Genomic DNA, 9,005 nt, shown 5'->3' on the forward strand with positions numbered 1-9,005 from the left:
GTTTTAAGACTATCTTTTATGAAAAATTTGTATGTAATTTCTTTGTTTCTATTAAAATGTAGTCAAATTGTCTAGTCCATTATAAGATATTAAATACGGTATATAGTAGTAAAAATGTTGAAATGCAAACTTTATAATTATTACTAATAATAAGAGGTTTTCAAATAAGGAGTAAATTTTGTTTAAATCTTTTTTTTTTTTATCCAACAATTTTTTTTTTTTTTTTTTAATTTGAAAAATAAACAAGGTCTTCATCTCTTGATCACCTTTTAGTTTTTACTATTAAATTCAATAACAGTATAATATACTTTAAAATAAAATGTTGATACTAATGTTATTATCGTAGTTCTATTATATAATTAGATTTAATGTATAGAATATAACTTTTTCTTTGTTTTAAAAATATCAATTGTATATATAAATGCAACTAAACCAAAATTTCAGAGTGTTGTAAAGAGGTATAATTCACAGAACATTGGTATCGCTAACATAGGTATTTTTAATGAAGACAAAAATTATAATCATTATACAATGCAATACAATCATTATCGTTTTCTGCATACGTATATAGAGTGTTTTATTTATCTTAAATCCCATTCAATTACTTATAGAATGAAAATAATTTTTTTTTTTTTAGTCACATATTATTCTTGAATTATTAGCTATGTAATACTCTTATACCTTGTAAGAGGTTAACTTTGTATTTTCAAACAGGAATACACATTAATAATTAGTTTGTTTGATTAGTTTAGAGAAAAGGTAATTTTTAAAAAAATAGACTACTTATATATTTTTAACAATGATATATTTAAATTAGAATATATAAATATAAATAAAACAAAAGTTAAATATAAATATAATAGAGAATCATAAATAAATACTACACACATTTTTTTTACAAGATGATTCTTTTAATGTTAGCCACTCAATTTCTCTTAAAAAAATAATTTTTTTTGTTTCGTTACATATGTTGTTCCATTTATCTATAATAAAATAATTTTTAGGCTCATCCCTTATGTCTTAAAGTGATGTCAACTTTAATTTATTTATCTTTATCAACAGATATGATTAATATGTGGTATTAAGGCATATTGTTGTGAGATTATAAATATACCAACTGGCAATACAGAAAATATATCTGTGCATAGTAATAATTAACAATAAACATTCCATAATTATGAATAGTGACGCCATAAATAAATAATTATCTACCTGTATTTGTAATCGCTCTTATATAAAAGATGTATATTAAACTCAAAGATGTAAAAATTTAAAGTTTTATATTTAATATACGAATATAGTTATGTTAAAAATTCAATTGTCATTTTCTATTAAAATAAAACCTAACACAATTTATTAAATTCAAAATATGTGTTCCTATTTGAAAATACAAAATTGGCACCTTCACAAGGCATGAGGCATTAACTTAAAAAGTATTACATAACTAATAGTTAAAGAATAATAAGTAACTAAAAGAAATGAAAATTGAATTTTTAACAGAACTATATTCGTAAGTTAAATATAAAACTTTAAATTATTACATCTTTGAGTTTAATATACATCTTTTATAAAAGAGCGATTACAAATACAGGTAGTTAATTATTTATTTATGGCGTAACTATTCACAATTATGGAATGACTTTAATAAATGTTATAAGGATGTGATATCCCTTTTTTATTCATTCTGCGAAATCGCTCCGGTTACGGAATCCATTTTCGCATACATTTCTTATGGTGTAATATTTTACAAAGTTATGTCTTTAAAAAAACTTAATAAATTAAATTTAATTCAAGTAGCTTTGAAAATAATTTTTTTCGGTTTGTATTATACGCGTGTTTAAATAGTTTATGAACTAAATCCAATCAGTACCTCTATTGGCGTAAAATTTCTATTTTTTGTCTGTTTTTGAGAGACAATAATATTACTACGCAAATAAAAAATTGTCTCTGCATATTTTTGATAGCTTGGCCTCTTTAATATGTTTATTAATAATTTTAAATTATCATTTGCCTTATAGAACGTACTCATTACCTGCTACTTTAAGGCATAATTATTGACTATGGCTATATATTATTGAATATGACTTATTAATATTATTAGTAATTAGTCAAATTATCTATTTATCGAATATCATCTCAATTATGAATAGTTTAGATTTTGCTATAAGGGTTCAGAAGTGCCTTCTTAATTTTTTTTTTTTGAAATTTAGAGATATTGCAGAGACTGCAATATATTTTTAAGGATCAGTGAAATGGTAACAAACAAAAATATATTTTATAAAAAGAAAAAACTATTTACCACAAATACAATAAATATTAACATTAAAAAAATCTTGTATGGAATGCTATATTAAATAGAGCTGAATGGTTAAAAATTGTAAGAGTTGAGAGCAGAAAAACAGTGGCTTTCAAAGCGTGGTCTGGTGTAGAATTTTAAAAAATTTTTGGATAGAACATGTCATATGAAAAGGTAGGTATATCAAAAAAAAAAATAAAAAACATCAATATGAGAAACAATTTTAGAAAAAAGAAAGAAGTGGATAGGTTATCTCATAAGAAATAACGCTTGGATAGCTACAATAATAGAAGGAGAGGTTGATGGGAAACCAACCAGGAAGAGAAAGACTGCCCTGGTCTTACTCTATATGACTGCCTTAGTTCGTAAATGAAAAAAATATGACAGATAAAGCAAAAAAATTAGATAAAAGAAGTGGAAAACTATTTCATTATTTAACCAATCTTTTAATTGGAAAAAAAAGTGACTTGGTGGTAACAGGGAAATTACCGTTGTGTTAAAGACCGAAAATGATAATACATTTTAGGTACGCGAATGTAAACACTTCGTATTATGTATGAAGTCCTATCCCCGAGTAAGCTAGTTTGGTCAAATGTACTTCAAAACTAAAGAAGTTTCGATAAAAAGATACGTGGCCAAATATGTATAACAATACTTCAAAACCTAATAAAAGTGGAATGGACCGTTCTTTTTAAATATAAATTTGTACTCGTGTTACTTTAGTGCTAATAAATCATCATATGATTTATTTATAAGTATTTTGTGTTAAAAATATTATGACTAAAAAGTTAAATACAGTGAAAGATTCGTTTTACGACATGGTGAGTAAAATAATGAAACCTAAACGTAGTCGTAATGTGAATTGACTGATGGAATTAAATTTGTAATTCAAATAGAGCTGAACGAAATAATATGTTTTAAAGTTACATAGATGGGCAGCAGTTCAAATCCGGTTCGTTTATTGATCCATTGTGAATTTGAACTGTACGACGCAATGGCATACATACAATTTTTATTTCGGTACAAATTATGTAATGTGTTAAAGATCTGTAAAACATAATGTCATTGTCTACAAGATACAATCGATCAGTTACGGATTTTTGCTTCTGACACTCAATTTATGCGGACCCTTTGTGTATTAAGCTAAAGAAAATAAGAAGGTACCTACCTACTTACATTGAAATAAAGAACAAATTTACTTGTCCTACTAATTTATGCAGAATCGAATTTATTTTTATTTATTTACCAAGCAATAATAACCTTCGAACTTGACATTTATATAGATACGTAATTCAATGGTTCGATTTTCATCTTTGATCGCGCGCAGCTAACTTTTGTGTTCTTTATACATGTATAAAATACCGTGTACATTTTTTATACTATTGTATACATTCTATTTTTTTTTATATTTACTATCAAAGTAATCTTGCTTTCGGGGTCATTGTAATGAACGGCCACAGTAGTGGCTCTCATGAAATCAATGGAATTTTCTTTGAGATGTAATCTTGTTTAATATCTTACTGTACATAATATTTTGAGTAAAAGAACATTTATTTCAAATATTATTAACATATTATTTGCTTTTTTGTCAATTAATAATAATTTTACAATTAAAAATGGTCAAAACAGTATAATTCAAGTAAAAAATACCAAATCCCCAAAAATTTGAATGTATTATACTGACTATTAAAATATTTTTGATTCCAGAAACTTAGGCTTTTGGACTTGCGAAATAGTTTATACTTATAAGAAAGTATTTCGTAATGTTTTATGGGTGTAGATAAGTGTTGATTTTCTAAAAATTTTAAGGTTTATGACAACATTAGAATATAACAAAAATAAGTTTACTTCCGAATGGAGTTATATAGTTTGAAGTTTTATTAGATTGGTCTCGGATACCAGTAGCACCTGGGAAAGTCAATGCTTTTATTATTCTTAAATAACTTACTGCTAATAACTTTAACATTCGAAGAAGTTCATTACATTGTGTGCACTTTAATATATGTTAATAAAGGATTATGTAAATAACCTTATATATGAAAGGGTTAATTTATCTTTTATAATATCTATTATATTCAAAAAAATGTGGTATATATTAGTAACAAATTTTGGAAAAAATCATAATGGAACACTACAATGTATTATTCACATGGTATATTTAAATAAGAGTAGAGTCCTCAAAGAATTTGTCCAGCCTTCCTAGTGGCCGAATAGCATACATCCATAAATTTCATCTTTAAGGATTTTTCTTTCAAATAATTATTATTATTAATTATTATTTTAAATATTATAATATTATAAATATCAATAATAATTAAATTTAAGTTTATATAATAAGTTAGTTTTTTGTAAACTATTTAAGCAACTAGTTATAATGCCATTAAAAATTGTGTAGATTTGTAGGTTCTATATATTTTTTAGTATTGCAAACAAAATACACCCCACTCTTACCTATTGAATGATATCTGGCATAGCAATAGTTGTCATGTTGACTGTCAGTACTAATTTATTTATACTAAATAATGATTCATACTATCCTTCTTTGAAAATTTCTGAGAATATTATCTGACAGTACAATGTGTACTTGCCTATAAAATTTATTACAAGTTGATATAAATGTATACTTAACTAAAGTGTACTGTAGTACACATATACATCATGATTCTATAAGGTAGAATCATAAGTGGCGCCGGAACCGGTATCGAGGGCTTATATTACTCAGTCAAAATATTGGAGCAATAAAATTATCATTTGGCCAAAGTTTATTTTATCAAAGTTAATTGATTAGTGAGCTAGCATGCGATAAAAATAAACATAATATTTTTATTTGGGGAGACTAAGTTCATCAAGTCCAATCTCATCTATGAATCTTTTTCCCTTACTTTTTTGATAACTTCATATTAAGTATAGTTTTGATTGTATTTTACGAAATAAAATAAACATCATTGTATTTTAATGGTTCTTAAATTTGAATAATATTTGATAAATATTTTTTCAGCGAATAGATGTAGTATCTATTATGTAAAAATCTATCCAAACCTATGAATAATCGTATAATCTAGAACCATTGTACGCAATCTACTTGTAAAATAAATTTGTGAGAGAAATATTTTATTATTTAGTTAATATTAAAATTATTAACAGATATGTATACTCTATCATTGATAGGAGATTTTGTTTATGCGTGTATGGGGAAGGGTGTTAAATTTCATTTTTCTCATCCTTAAGAATTTTTTAAATTATATTTGGTCTTTCTTCTAAAACTATATATAATTTATTATAGTTTATTTATTTATAGTTTATTGCTCAAATCCTGTTCAGCTTGTTGAATTTTACATTTTTGAAACCCTCAAATAATATTCTATTATTTCGTAAAAAAATAACTACACTTTAAACATACAAAAGTTATGTTGAAGAATTTAGATTTATTTTTAATTACGATTTCACTCAACATCGGAGTCTCTATGGCATGTGCTATCTTTGTCATACCAGTCTCGAATTTTATAATTTTTTAAGCATTAAAAAAATGACTGGTGTTGTGAGTAGTGAAATTGAAAAAATCTGTTTCTAAGAATTGCCTTTGTATGTATCAATTTTAATTTTCATTATACGAAAATACGAGATAAAAATTATTTACACATCAATTAAAATATTGTTTAGTCTACGCCATTGTAAGATGTTGAGCTCGACGTTTAGTTTTATCAATTATCTTTAAAAAATAAGCTCGTAAAATGTTATTGTCCAGTTGATTACTTATTTTTATGCTTAATGATTATTTAAATTTTATTCTAGTGGAAAGGGTGTATATAATAAGTCATATAACTTCACAAGAAGTATTCTTTAAAATAACCAATTACGACTTCGTTCCGTAAATCGTTTCAGTTATAGTTATTATAAAAACTGGTGAATTGTTAAACTGCGAACAATTGAAAACACAATCATCTTTTATACTTTTACGACGTTGGACACTATAAAAAACGGAGTGATTGTAACTTGTAAATAAATCGTTTTTATTTTGTTGTACCTTTTAGTAATTTATGATTCGTATCCAGAGTTTGGTACGCGTAATAGAAAATACCTAAACGGCTCAAAATTTAATTTTTATGTAAAAAAAAAATTCATGTTCGTAAGTTTGTATGATGTTACTGTAATTGACTGAGTGAGGTAATATTTAAAAAATGATAATACTCATAAGTAAGGCTTGATTCTTGCGATGTATTGTTGGGTAATTTACGAATGTATATACAGCAACAATGAAAAGCTCCGATGGAAGACACATGATGGGTATGAGGTCAAAACAAGGTCTCACTGGGTAACTATTATATGCGTTCAGACCATAAATTTTCGAAGATCCGAAACGGTAACGTTTTAAAATAAGACTTGCTGGGAGCTCAAGACTTGCTCTTATAATTTATTGCAGTCAACATTTTGCATTAAATTTTTCGAGGGCATCCAACTTGCTTTTCTTGGAACAATGCCTTTAGTCACATTTATGTGCTGTTTTTTTATCATTATTATATATTATTTAATGCGGAGTACTTGTTCAATCGGTCTGGTTATGGTCGTGAGCCATTTTTTCTTCTAATTTTTTTTCAATTCACCGCTGCAACGAGATCATAGATAGAGCACATACTATCGACAAGCAACAATATCTTGTGCTAGTGCAAGGTTACATTTTGGTTAACAGAGACCTTCAGATATTTATAGTTTTTGTTCTTAGTGCAGTTATGGGCGCCATCAAACTCATAATCAGACAGAAAAATGTATTTTGATTAAGCATTAATGAATAGTGTGCTTGTTATAAACCATACTATCCTATCCGTGGAAATATTTTATGTGATAAAAGTAATTAAATGCATTTAATTAGAATATGATCTAATTTAAAAAATGCACATCGATAAATTGTAAGTGACCATTGAATAAACATAGGTAAAGATAGTATTTTCACTTATCTACAAAAAATTCAATTAATTTCTGTAGTTAAAAATATTATTCTTATTATTAATTAAACATTATAATAATAACTTATTTGTATGAGAGTAATACCAGAAGTCCAATTCCTACTTTCTATTTTCATAACAACAAAATTCTGTTAAGTTCTATAATTTAAACTATAGAAAAAATGATAAATCGATTTATTAATTAATATATGTGTCACTTTTATATGATTTTTACATGCTAAATATTTTTTATTTCTTTGTAATGGTGTCTATTTCGAAAGCGATGTCAATTGGATTTATTTTTAATTGCAATTTAATTAATTTGAAGTTATTGGTTACAGACAAAACGTGTACTTGATTTATTTTCGTTAATAGATTTAAGTTTTAAGACTATCGAGAAAAAAATATTTTCCAACTCGCATATTAGAAAAGTAACGTTGTAAAAATATAACGATTTTGTATCCTATGCAGCTGTAGTCTGTTCTTTTAAATTCAGTTTAAGTGTGATGTTTTATAAAAGAGAAAACAGATGAGCGTTTGTGAGATATTTGTGCTGTTTTGTTTAAATACAAGGTCAGTAACCACTATGTTGTAGGTATAAAAAAGGAGTCATCCTTGGGGATGCTGTTAAAAATTTTTTTTGACCATCTACTGTCGAAAGCGAGATGATAGTTTTGCACTAGATATAAAGTAGATTATATGACTTATGTGATACCGAATTTCAAAAGTGAATGTGAACCACAGAAACGAAAAACCCTATTATGACCCAAAGATAAACGATTCATTATATATCATTGTTACAATTAATGGACAATTAAAGTAGAAGTTCTTACGTTATTTTTGGCTATATAAAGTTATAAGAAAATAAAATAGTAAGACTTGAGTACGAAATATTAAAAATAAAAATTTGTAAAAAACCTACATTTTTTTTAAATATAAATAATATAGGTATAATTTTAAATAAATGCAAACTATCGTTAAAATTGGTTAAGTTATTTATTAGGTCAGTAACCTTTTTTTTAGCTAGATAACAATTATTAGGAAAACCGGTTTATCCATTTCGATTAATCGTAAAATTCAACAATGAATTTTATATTTAAATTCATGATTTAATTACAAACAAAATTAAAACAAAAAAATATAATTACATAAAAAAGAAAATTTATTTAATCTTGTTTTTAATTTTTGTTAATTTTTTAGTATAAACCTACTTTTATAATTGAAATTCATTAAATTATCATAAGAAACACTGAACTAACTTAATCAATGTTTGATAAAAAATAAATATTAATCTATTTAATGAAACCGCTGTGACTAGAATAAATTAGTTGAAGTCAAAAAGTATATCATAATTTTGTAAATATTTTAGATTTTCTTGGTTTATATTGCACTCTCACGAGGTATGATACTAGACGTAGATTTTTTAGTAAGCGTAATAGTTAATATATTTAAGCACCATTATGAACTTGTTTATTTACATAAAATAATTTAAAAAATAATTCTAATATTAATACAATATACAATATTAAATAATAGTGTTTCGTATAAACATTTATTTTTAGCAAAAATAGTCTTAAATATTTTCAATTTAAACTGTAATTACATAAAAAGGGTTTTTTGAAATAATCGTCAATTATTACAGTCGATTGTAAATAATTTTTTTTTTTTAATTATTAGACAAGATTCGTCTCTTTAATAAAAATTTCTGGGTATACACTATTTCTAATAATATTAGAATATAATAATGCTGTAGATGATTTTCATACTGT

This window comes from Daktulosphaira vitifoliae, unplaced genomic scaffold, assembly GCF_025091365.1.
Source record: "Daktulosphaira vitifoliae isolate Bord-2020 unplaced genomic scaffold, ASM2509136v1 Scaffold_1, whole genome shotgun sequence".
NCBI classification, from domain to species: domain Eukaryota; kingdom Metazoa; phylum Arthropoda; class Insecta; order Hemiptera; family Phylloxeridae; genus Daktulosphaira; species Daktulosphaira vitifoliae.